Below are 13612 nucleotides of genomic sequence, written 5' to 3'. Positions count from 1 at the left end.
CAATAAATTTTTCCTACTCTTAAAATAAAAAAGAAATGAGTGTTTGAATGTTGTTTTCCTTATACTCTTCTCAGTAATATCCCCTATATATCACCACAGCCTTTACCTGGGGATTGTGAGAGAGCCAAACTTCCTCCCAAGTCCAACAGGAATGTCTGATTGGAGAGAGACCCCTGCCTCATTGCTCCTAGGCTGGATACTTTGGATTCCTTCCCCATTGTTCCCAGGAAGGATTCAAGAACTGCAGTGACCAAGTGCTGTCCCATGCATTGTCTTATGACATAAGACAATGCATGGACATTTCTCTTTATAGTAGTAGAGGGAATGGCTTCATTAAAAACAAAATTCCAATAAATGCCTCTTTGTGGTAAAGACATAAAAAAGTTTGAATATCCTGCTGAAAACAGTTTCTTTGACATTCCAACATCGGTATTTCTGAGGCTTCATAAATCAAGAAGTAATCTTCCTTGGATCAGAAGAAAGTGAACCTCAGATGAAAGCTCTTAACTAGACAAGGCCTGCCAGAGATTTAAGGTTTTAATAACTCAAACTTCTCTCTGTCCCCACAATGACACAGCTTGACACTCTGCTAGGAGCACCCAGCACCCCTCTTTGTTTATTGGAGTTAAATTACCTCTTTTTTCCTCCCATGGTGTTTTTCAGTGGGTTTCCTGCCCAGTTCACATTAATTTATTTGTTCAAGTCTGTCCCATCCAGCTTTCCACAGAGGTTACAAAATTAAAAATTGTCAGTTCCCATAACTGCCTGACCTTTTCAATTGGAAAAGTTCAGAGACCGGCCCTTTGGGGCCCAACAGTAATTCTGCCATGAGCAGCTGTGGCCTCAAAAGAGTCAGTGTAAATATTTCAACAGGTAAATAATCAGTCTGAGAGCTTGGGCCAACAAACTACAAATGTGGAGCAAGACACAGCATATCACAGGTGGAGTAAACGTAAAGGCAAACCCACTGAGATGACATCTGGTAAGAACAAAACTGTCAGAAGAGAAGCTTTGAGGTGGAGAGATGTAAGCTCCAATAAATGGCCAGTTTTCAAGAGAACTCAAGAGAACAAATGTAAGAACGTGGGAGGCATTCCATTCCCCGGGGGTCATGCACTGTAAGTGCTATATCATCATAGTGGCCACATTTACTCCTTAAAAGATATTCAAAAATTCTTTCTTCAATACTCAGGAGTTGTCGAGCTGCTAGGTAGTCACAAGAGAAAGAAGTGAAGCAAAGCTTTAAAAATTTAGAGAGGAAGAACAGGTGAGGTTACATGTCTTGAAAATCTCATAAAAGTTTGATTATCAAAAGACATGAGCAAAATGGAATTTATTGGGGCTGAAAACTTTATTGTGAATATTTTATAAAAATAGAGACATATAACAATTAGGAATATAGAAATAAATTTGTGCATCTGTGGCCAACTGGTTTTTATCAAGGGTGCCAAGATCATTCAATGGAAAATAAAACGTCTTGTCAACAAATGGTGCTGGGATGACTGAATATATCTACACACAAACAAATTTCTAATACCATATGTAAAAATTAATTCAAAATGGACCAAGAGCTAAAACATAAGAGCTAAACACATAAAACTCTTAGAAGAAAACATAGGGCTAATTCTTCATGACCTTGCATTTGGCAGTAGATTCTTAGATGTGATACCAAAAGCACAAGAAATGAGAAAAAAAGATAAATTGGACTTCATGAAAGTTAAAAACTTGCAAAACAAAGGACATTATCAGTAAAGTGAAAAGGCAACCTACAGAATGGAAGAAATTATTCACAAATCATATATTTGATAAGGACCTAGCACACCAAATGTTAAAAAAAAACTCTTAAAATTCACCAAGAAGATAATTAACTCAATTAAAACAGGCAAAGAACTTGAAGAGATATTTCTCCAGAAAAGAAATCCAAGTGCTCAACAAGTCCTTGAAAAACTGCACTGCATCATATCATTAGAAAAATACAAATCAAATACACAAGGAGCTACAACTTTACATCTATTAGGATACATTGGCTTTAATTTTAAAATTACCAGTAACCCAGAAAATAATAAGCAGTAGAGAAGATGGGTATATATTGGTACCCTTGTGGATCATGGAAGAGAATGTGTAATGAAGCAGCCACTGTTGCAGACAGCAGTTGGATGACTCCTTCAAAGTTTCAGCATGGAATTGCTAGGTGACTATCCAAATTTATTACTAGATAAATAGCTCCCAATTGAAATCATATACTCAAACAAATATATGTTCATGGATGTTCATAACAGTATCGCTTAAAATAACACTAGTTTGAGACAACCCAAATGTCTCTCAGTGGATAAGTAAACGAACTGTGGTATTTACATGTAATAGAATATTATTCTGTCATAAAAAGGAAGGAAGTACTGGTGCTGGCTATAGCCTGGGTAAACCTCAAAAACATGCTGAGTGAATAAAGCCAAACACAAGGGTCACATAAGATAAGACCCTGTTTCTATGAAATATTCAAAATAGATCCATCTAGAGACTGAACGTAGCTTGGTAGTTGCTAGGGGACTGAGGGAGGGGAGATTAAAGAAAAACAGTTGATGAGTATGGGCTTTCCCTTTGGGGGATAGAATATTTTGGAGCTAGGTAAAGAGATGATTGCACCACATTAAATAACACTGAAGTGTTTGTTTTAAATGATTTGTCTTATTTTTATGTGAATCTTACTTCAAACAAAATTTAAAAATAGAGAGATGTGGTTTACAAGTTCAGGTGTGGTCCCAAATTCTATGTAGAACCACCCACTCCTTCCAGGAAGCATGTAAGCCTTGTAGTAAAAGAAACATGTTTCCAAAGGAGTCAGCTCCCAGCAGTATGTGAAGGAGCTCTTGAGACCTTTGTGTCCGCATTCCACCACAGAGGGACAGTGGTGGGATGGGGAGAGGCCTTTCTCTCAACTGCAAGTGTATTCACTCTGACTGTGCACCCCACAGCCCCAGAAGGCCTCATGCTACCACCCTGAACTTGCAGTTTCATCTCCCAGCAAATCTCACTCATCTTTCACGGTTTATTTCGGTGCCCTCCCAGCTGACAACAGATATTGACCAGCTCGCCCACTAAGGCAGTAAATTAATTCCTGCCATAGTGATGCACTCCTTCAAGTGGATCAGTCAGGTTTGTTCTTCAAGGTCCAGCTCAACCATAACCCTCTGTGAGATGCTTTCCCAGTGTCCTTGGGAAAGTTTCCTTTTCCCAGTGCTAGCACAGCTTACTAATTCCATTGTTCTCACTTCTCTTGGCCGTTGTCAAAGCTGAGTACCTGGCAGAGTATCTGGTATATAAGGATATCAGTGCAATGCTCTTAGATCAGAAACACCCCAGCCAGGAAATAGAATGTTTCAACTCAGTAAAAGGTTCTTGTTCCTTAGCAATACATCCATCAGTGTGTGTGTGTGTGTGTGTGTGTGTGTGTGTGTGTGTGCATGTGCCTGCATACACACATGGCGCACGTGTGTGGGTGTGTCTGCACGTGTGTATTGGGCAGAATATACTTGCTTAGGGAATGCACTTCATGTGTGTATGTCAAATCATCTCACTAGATGACCACCTCCTGTGGGGACAGCAGTCCTGCTGCCACAGAATATCTTTCCTTTGAAGAATACATTTATCACTCAGAAACCAATTAATATAAGCTAATTCTGTTTCCACTATAAGCTGGGAGCTGCTTTATCTGAGGTTGGATCCCTGGAACAGAGGTGGGGAGGAGCTGTTGAAAAATGCTGGACAAACAGCCAGTCACTGGTTGCTGGACCACTGAGGAAACCAGGCTGTGACAGAGGCAGTCAAGGAGAGCCACTGCCACACTGCACCAGGCTGTGATTCTGTCACCCAGACAGTGGGCTAACTAGGAGCTTGTAAGCTGTCATCCCCCTTCAGCATCCTTCTAAGAAGGCAAACAGGAAAAAAGCAATGGGAAAAGGAAAGAAAGTAAATGCAATCAGTAAAACACCGTAAAGTGCCTTTTACCCCCCTAAATCCAGAGTGAACATAATTCCTTCAGTTTCTTTATTGAAAATATTCTGGAACATGTCTCACTGCTCTGAAAGTGAATTAAGAACCTTTTATGGAGTGCGGCAGCTGATGATGGAAGCCTAAAAGGCTGCAGAAAGCTAGGGGAGTGAAGAGCTAGATCATTAGAGCAGGCAGCCATGGAGGTCCACAGAGCTCAGGAAGGGCCAAATTACCTAAGCTAAGATTTCACATTTGGAGTATCCTCATGTCTCCTGCCACTGCTTATAGCACATTGTGGTTGTAAGACCCTAAGATGACCTTGTCATTTGTTTCTTCTAATAACCTTCTAGGAAAGGAGTCATTATGTGTGTGTATTTGGCTGATAGCTTCTGCAATTGTATTTGCTGATGGCTGGTGTTGGGCTTCACCTGCCCAAACCACTGGAGACATTTCATTATGTAGCTTCCTCTCACCTTGGCTAGCTGTCTTTAGGAAAGCCACTGTGGAAACAAATTTAATACAGTTTGTGATGGTGAATAAGAAAAGATAAGAAGTTAGAGATACTTGAGCAGGGCAGAGTGAGCCTACACTAAGTAGGTGCATTGTCAATACACAATTTTAAAGCAATAGGAAAATTAACATCAAGCCAGTCATTTTGTTATCATCATGTAGTTGTAATTCTGAATCATACTTATGTTAAAATATTCCTCCCTGCCAGGGTAGATGATTCTTCCCATCCTTACTCATTTCTCCTGGTAGCCTGTTGGCTTGAGCATACAAATATGTTTAGCATGTTCTTGAACTACTCATTATAAAATATACTTGAATGTAGAAACAGAATATTAAAGTCAAAGGGAATTTAGGTATCATTTAGCAATACTGTATCTTTTTCATTTTTCCTTCCTACCTTCTTTCAGGAAACACAAATCTGAGTGACCAATGCTAGAGATCATGTTTAACAGACCTGCCCTTGAGAAACCTGTATGTCAGAGAAACAGTGGCTAATGACCTTCTCAAGGTCATGTCAATGCTGAGAGTCTAAATCAGAGCAGTATTTGTGGTATGTACAAATGACCTTTTTTTTCTCTGAGGGGTTTAAGGAAGCTGAAACTCTTGAACCACAGAAGGGGCAAGGCCTCTGAAGACCTTCAACCCTTTGACAAAGAAACAAACAAAACCTTTAAAGGCCTGGTGTTTTATAAATGGAATATTTGCTCTGGGTTCTGTCCCCCGCCGTAGTATATGGATAGTTCTGTAAGTCTACAATGACTTCCCTTATCCCCCACAACTTAGCATAGAGATTTTCCAGGAGCACAATTGTGCTTTGAAGTCTGTGTGTCAAAGTTCATACAAAAAGTTGGGTCTCCAGGTGCCCAAACTCAGGCAATTCCCCCAACACCACCTCAAATAGCTGTTAATTAAATAGAACTCGTTCAGTCATGACTTAACATTTTGCACGTCTGTTTTCTATGTCTGAAGTTCTATTTATAAACAGTTTAGTCACATGGGCCACTGGATTGGGGCCTAATTAGAGCTGGGTAATCCGATATGGCTGCCTCAAACATTTGCAGCACTTTCACATGAGGCAAGTTAATTAATTGCTTGAGGAGGACCAATTAATTGGACTTTCCTCATCAGGTTTGAGTTCATCTTGCAATGTATTTTCTCTAAAAGTACCAAACCACGTACTACTGCTTGGCCATTTCTCTTTACTCAGTGACTGTGGAGTGTGTTGCAGTTGAGGTGGGTGACACAGCTGGCACACAGGTCACTGGCTTCTGGTGACTTTAGACTTTTGTGTGGGTCCTAGCTGGTTGCGATGAGTGCTAACCTTGTATCTATCTGCTGGTGGTTCTAGGTTCATTTCTCCTCCTATTTTGGATGTAGGCCAGCATTTAAATAAAAGAAAGAATAAAAAATAGAAATCAAATAAAAACTCAACCACTAGAGTCAAGGGCAAGTGAAATTGATTTTTAAGGGCTGGCTTCAAGCCACAAAAATAGGGAAAATTGAGAAGGAAACTGCTTGAAGCTCTTGGTAAAATCACAGCAATGGTGAGGGAGAGCTATATAATGGGAACCGTGGACCTCGATGCTTCATTTTTAGCACGCCCAGTGTACTGGAAACTAAGATAATGGCACACTCTTTGAAATTAAAGAAAAATTGTTCCCAGAGAGGTTCTGTCTGCCTGAAATGAAGGCAGAGGTACTAAAATCAAGGGAAAATGAGAGGTTAGGAAGCTTGTATCCTGCAGCTACACATTTAAAAAATTTTTTGATGTCTCTAAAGTCAAGTAAATTGCGCTATGTGAAATAGGCTCCCCAATGGAGATATTGTAACCCCACTTATATAATGGACCAACAACTATGTAAGATTTATTGAGGGACAACATACCTCATGATTAGGAAAGTTTAGTTCTATAGCCAGAATGCTTGAGATCAAATGTTGCCTTTGCCACTTACTACTGCGTGACCTCAGGCAAATTGCTGGACTTCTCTGAATCTTAGTTTCTTAATCTCTAAGATAAGAATCACCATATTAGCATGTAGGTCACCATACATAAAACAAAATATATATGAAAAGTGTTTAAGCAGTATTTACATATTGTTATGTAAAAAGTTTAGTATTTTCAGTACAAAATATCAGTAACATTTTAACTGTATCTTTTAGTTATCTACTTACTTTCTCTCAAAAATCATCCACACAAAATATCTACATGGAGAAAAATGAATTTTCACCCATACTAATGTTGACACAATAATTAATTTCAGGTAAACTGGAAATGTAGACACTACAATTTACACAATAAATCTTCTAGAGGATAATGAGAAAACCTTGGGATTACGGTCAGGCAAAAACATAAGCAGGATGTACAAAGCACTAATTAAAAACTGAAAGCTTGGAATATTTGGAAAATTAAGACTTTCTGGTATACAAACATATCAAGAGAGGAAAATGAAACTGTAGAGAAAAAAATAGTTTCAATACTATAAAGGATTCCTATTCAGAAACTAAAAAGAATTACTACAATCAGCAAGAAAATATCAGACAATATAATAAAAATCAGACAAAAGACTAGAGGAGACACTTTACAAGAGGCAATATCCAAATGCTCAATATAAAAAGGTGTTCAATGTCAGGAGTCACCAGAGAAATTTAAATGTTAGCTATGGGAAAATTTTTCATTTATCCAATGAGAATAGCTAAAAATTAAAAAAGGCAAAACATAAGTGTTGCTAAGTGTGCAGAGTAAATCACAAGCTTATAACACAACTGCCAGCTTTGTAAAAGAAAACAAATATTTTGTAAACCATTGGGCAGCATAGACGAAAACTGAACTTGTATACATTCTAACCCACAGCAATTTCATTTCTCGAATTTTTTCAACAGGCATATGCCCCCAAATACATGTGTAAGAATGTTCATGTTGATATTAGTATTAATAGTCTAAAACTAGAAACAACCCAAATTTCAACAGTAGAATAAATTGATCCTAATAAATTATAACATAAATCTTCAAGGAAATATTCAGTAGCAACAAAAATGAATAAAGTACTGTTACAACAGCATGGACATATCTCAAAAAAAAAAAAACCAAGTTGAATGAAATAAGCAGATATGCAAAAAGGAGGAATTTATTATATGACTCAATTTGCATAAAATCAAAAAACAGTCAAAATAGCTGATGGTGATAGAAGTGGGGATGGTATTGTCTCTGAGGAAAAGGGTTTGTTACAAGTGGGGGCAAAAGGGGGATTTATGGAGGCTAGTAATGTTGCATTTACTAATATTATTTGGAAATTCATTGAGTTGTATGCTTACAATCTGTGAACATCTATATGAATATGTGATATTTCACTAATGAATTTTTACCTAAAATTATGAAGACTATGGACTTTGAGGAAAATGTGCTAAATAACTAATGCACTCTTCAAGTGTTAGCCTTTGGTTACAATGTACTCACATCTACACTAACCTCTGGGTATTTATGGGTGTGTGCACGCCACTAGAAGGGAAGTTCTATGAAGACAGGGATTTTTGAGTTTGATTTGCTACTCCTATCTTCAGCCACTTCAATGTTTCTGATATATAGTAAGCACTCAATAAATATTTGTTGAATGGATGAATGAATAAATGCTTTGCATTTGATAAATTAAAGGAAAGTTAATTTAATACTGTATTTGTGGGCCAGGAAAATGGAATAGGTTCCTTCCCAGGGGGTATAAATATTATGATTGATCTACTTTTATGTTTCCTCCAGCCAGTTTTCTCAAGCAGTGTTTATAATTGGAGAGAGTGATATATGAGTAGCAAACAACAGTGGGAACCAGCATGCAAGGCCATGAAACGTAAAGAAAATTAATTTCTGAGCCCACCAAGACATCTCAGTATCTATCACTTAATAGAGCACACACATTTCAGCAAACACAATTCTAAGGCAATTCCTTTGGAAAAAAAGTAATCTATTTTCCTATGGGATCTCTCAAAAAAAGTTGAATTGGAGTTCTTACAGGAAGAAGTCTTCTAATAAATGAAAAGTATTAATAAAAATTAATAACAAGAAGTATTTATTCAAGGAATGGCAAAAGACAATGGCCAACTTCATGACCTACTAGATATTACACTACCTTGGAGAACTAGAGAAATGTTTCTGGTTATTGTCTGGTTATTCCACCTTATTTATTAGTTATTTGCATTATTTCCCAATTTTGGCATTTTCTATATCCAACTAGGGAAAATGTTACTATGAAGTTTTAGCTTTCCCATCTTCTTCAGCTTATTTTCTGTATATAATAAGGCTAAGATGTAATATCATGCTTCACTTGTATTAATAATGATGCCAAACTCTAGCTTAAAAACTCAAGTTTGACATCTAAGTTGGTGTGAAACAAATTTTCAATTTTAGTAAATTCAAAATGAGACAGATCAACCTTAATTTTCATTATGGATGAATGTGTATAATTTGAATACAACACAGATTCTAAAGACATTAGGTCACAGTTGCTAAGGTATTCAGGGGCATCATAGGAGACAGGGTCATCCAGACAAGATTCTGATTCCATAATCTGTTACTCTGGCTTAGAGGGTAATCTTGGACCTCAGTTTCCTGTTTTATCAAACAGGGATTAAAACTGCTGGTTTGGAATATTTAATGAGTTATTATGTATATACCACAGAATAGAGCTCAGTAAAAGACATTGACATTGTCGTCATCATCATCATCATCATCGTCGTCATCATCATCATCATCTACTTGTAGATAGCCAGAAAGTAGCCAAGTGCTATGAGCTCGAAGAAACTGAAGTGATCGTGATTATTGCCTGGATATCAGAGAGCTGGAATTTAGGTTAGCTCTGACTGAGCCTAGTTGCAAGGCCTACCCTGATGAATGAATCAGTTGGAGAAATCAGCTATGGTGGATGCTGTTTCTGGCTCTGTCACTGAAAAGCGACTCACCACCATTCTTCATATTTCCATCTGCAAAGTGGGGCTGAACACTCAGAATCACTGACACCGGCAGTTATTTTAGCACTCCTCACCTTAGAAACTGCCTGTGGAAAGAAAGTGCATTCAGCAAGACAATGGGGGGTAGGGAGGCCCTTGGATTGCTGGTTGGAAGCTGAGAGTTGGAAACAATGCTCCAATCAATTGCCTGGAGAACACAGAGAGCCAGCTGGCCTGAGGAGATAAGAGAATTGTTCTCCTCCAGGCTGGGTGGTGCCATACCTAATAAGGAACTGGGCAAGATGCTTAGCAAGCCGTACTTTCACTGAGTGCCAAAGTCTGTACACATTTCATCTGGATTCCAATTTTTATCCTTTGCCACATTTTTGGAATTATTTTATCTCTTCCCTGGAGAAAGTAACCACAATTTCTCTACCTCTTCTCAGACAATTTGTTCTACATGTAAAGGATTAAAGGTGGGGGTAGAAACAGACATTGAATTAACCAAATTCTAAGGTTTAAAAGAAAAGCCTCTATTTAAAAAATATATTCTGAAATATCCCCTTTGGAAATAACAGTAGCTTTGCATACATATATCCCTCACCTCTGCCTTCTGCCTGTATGCTTGCTCTTCCTGTCATGCTCTTTTATTAGAAAATTGGAGGGTGGAAAATTGAGAAGGGGAAGAAACTGGTTTTTCCCCTATAGAATGGCAGCAGCCTAGGAATGAGATTGCCTATTGTGATAATTATATGCCAACTTATCTAGGCTAGAATGCACAGAATTTTCTTAATCAAACACCAATCAGATATAGATATGCAGGTATTTTTTTTTATTTGATGAAGATTTAAATGAATAGAATTTGAGGAAAGCAAATTACCCTCCATAATGTGGGTGGATCTTATCCAATCAGTTGGAGGCTATCAGAGCAAAGACAGGCTTCCATTTCCACTAACCTCTAAGACCACAACCTAAAAATACTGCCTGGGTCCCCAAGCTATTGCTTTTCAGATTTTAAACTCAAGATTCCAGATTTAATTCCCACTTGAGTCTCCAGTCTGCTGGCCTACCCTACAGATTTCAGGCTTGTTCACGCCCATAATTGTTTGAATTTTATGATCTCTCTCTCTCTCTCTCTCTCTCTCTCTCTCTCTCTCTCTCTCTCTCATCTGTCTCTGACCCCTCCTCTTCTATTCTCCTAATAGAGGAGAACACTAATACTAATCTCATGCTTATAGCAAAGGGGAGATGTGCTGCTTCTCAGAAAGAGTAGTTGGAGAACTTCAAAAATGTGGCTCATTTCAAAACACTTCCCTTTCTCTTTTCACCCTGCAGCCTACCACTAGCCTACAAATTCATTTTAAAAAGCTACATAGAGGAGGGCTGGGGATTTAGCTCAGTGATTCCAGCACCTGCCTTGCAAGTTCAAGGTCCCGATCGATCCCCAGTATCAAAAACAAACAAACACACGAACGAACAAATAAAAACTACAGAAAGAAGCAACATTATCTCTGGAAATCCACAGAAGGGACCTTGCTCATTAGGACATCAGCTGGGCAAATCTGTCTGAGTATTTAGCTGGGCTTGGGTCCTGAGATTAGAGATATAATATCAACTCCTGAAAACAGAGCTTTATTAGGATACCCTTGAGACCTAAGGGAAGAGGCAGGGGAAGATAGTTTAAAAGGAGATGGGATAGGAGAGGAAAGGATGTCTAGAAGAAAGGTGCAAAAAAATATAAGGAAGACAACACATTACATTTCATAATATTAGTAGCCAGAATTGCAGTATCGAAAAACCCATCAAGCCACAAGGAGAGAAATCCCAGCACAAGCTCAGTACTAATGTAGCAAACATAAGCTGGATGCTAGAGAGTGGCATTCCCAGCCAACACACCTCACTTACACAAGAAGCCACCTCATCAGCCACACAGGGGCTCTGATTTCTTGATAAAAGAAGAGACACTTCAGGGTCTTTCGGCATTCTGAAACCCACTCAGTTTTTCTACCCCCAGCTCTCATGTCATTGCAAACCTAGTCTCTAGCACATAGGGTTCTTTGCTTGACAGTAAAACATTTTTCTTGTAGTCTTTGGACTCTTGACATTCTTTTTCTCTTTAAAAACAATCACCTTTTATTCAGTTCCTATTCTCTTATTCTCACTGCAGCCCTTTGGAGTAAACGTTGCTTCATTTTGCAGATGTGGTACTTGAGAACAAGCTTGTCGATGAGTCAGAGGGTAGATTGGATTCCTTCTTGGCAGAGGCCTGGTATTGTGCCACCCTTGGGAAACTCTGGAAACAACAGGCCAAGAAGCACCACCTTAGCCTGAGAGGGGCTTGAGCAGAGTCCAAGGACACAGTGGGAAACAAGGGGACAGAGGAGCTATTTAAAGTGAAAACCTAAGGATCCTTTCATCTGTGACTATGAATGCAGACATGACATTAACAGCACGATAACTTAGAAATTCTTTGCTCTTAATTAGACCTTGCATGTCTTTACTCTTTGACAGATGCAATGAATTTCAAAATATAATTAAACTTTCCAGTACCCCTGTGAGTAGGTGGCATCATATTCATTTTACAGATGGGTGAACTGAGGCCAACAGTAGACAAGTCTCTGGAAGTTAACTTCTGAATCAGTGGAAAATGTTAGGGAAGCATTGTGTCTCTTTGCTCCTCTAGGCCTCCACTCCTACAATTCAGACCAGCAGTCCAGAATTTTTAGGGAAGAAGTCACGACTGTAAAAATTTCACCCTTATTTAGCCATCAGATATTTAATGTAAATATTTGAGCAACAGAAAACAAGCCAGTTCAGATGCGCTTCAAGCTTCTGCAGAGTTGGCAGTGGGTTTTTTCAGGGTTTCTCCAAACTTACTTGGTCATAAGATTCTCCTGTGCCATTTGTTAGTAACTTAGCTTTTCCACATTTCTCCTAGAGATTCTGGTTTGATAGGTCTGGAATGGGTCCTAGAAATCTTTAATTTTTAAAACTTTCCAGGTAAGATTTTACAACCAGGCAAATGTGTGCAACACTAGATTGATTACTTATCGTGTATGAACTTTTAGAACTTATTACTATTATTTTAAATTTGTGCCTGGTACTGCATTATCTTCTGACAGGCATACTCAGAATGTAAACAATAATCTCAACAGTTGATTTGTTCCCTTTATTCAGTGCAGTGGAGAAAGCAGCAGTGGTTTCTTCCTCACCCACTCCACCATAGCCTTTAGCTCTTTGGCTGGGCATCTCAATACTCACAAAGAGGGCCGAGGGAGACAGACAATGAAACCCTAGATAGCATCTAGTGGTGAAACAGAGATTGGTACAAAGCAGTCTGATGAGAAGAGGTAAGAAAGCAAGTAAATCTGAATGAAAGGAAAAGGAAAGAATTAATCATAAGAAGAAGAGCTATGAACTAGGCTTTGAAGGGTAAACAGGAGTGTCTCCACTGGGGAACACTGCAGGGAAAACAGAAAAACATGAACAAATGAATATATATCCACATGCTTCTGTACCCACACATGTTAATCATGAAACTTTGGAGGAAAAGCAAGTGCTACAGCACGACAGGAGCATAAATCTGTGGTGAAGAATGGTAAGGGCTCATCTGCTTGGGGGGAGTGAAATGTCCTTGTACATCACGTGCATTCCCTCGATACATAGGTAGTAAGTATTTATTGGGGATAGGCAATGTTTTACATCTTGAGATTTATCAGTTACAAATTAATTTTTAAAATGCTTTTCCTTATGAGTTTATGTTTCAGGAAATAAGAAAATCAACGATACATACAGCATCCACCAGAAAAATGTATACACACTTCAGGAAAAGAAAAATACAATGAAAAATTTTCAACAGATGGTGTTACCCTCATATGGGAGATCCTAGAGGATGTCGTGTATCACAGAAAACCACTACACTGCTGGCTCTTAGAAAAGAAATTGAAAATGCATGTACAGCAGTCTCAGTGACCAAGGTCACCCAAGCAGCAGTTCGCCATACTAATAAATGTCTGGAAGCTACTGGCCTCCACTTTGAGCACCTCTTGGAATTGTGGAGGCCAAAGGTAACCTGTATTAATCTCATGATATCTCAATAAATTTACTATTAGGATATTTACACAAGTTTTTCTTTTCCTGAAGTGCATATACATTTTTTCCAGACTCTGTAAATATA

This window comes from Heterocephalus glaber, unplaced genomic scaffold, assembly GCF_053883595.1.
Source record: "Heterocephalus glaber isolate CG9 unplaced genomic scaffold, H.glaber_assembly_v1.0 deba00001577, whole genome shotgun sequence".
NCBI classification, from domain to species: Eukaryota; Metazoa; Chordata; class Mammalia; order Rodentia; family Bathyergidae; genus Heterocephalus; species Heterocephalus glaber.
This window is presented reverse-complemented; position numbering follows the sequence as displayed.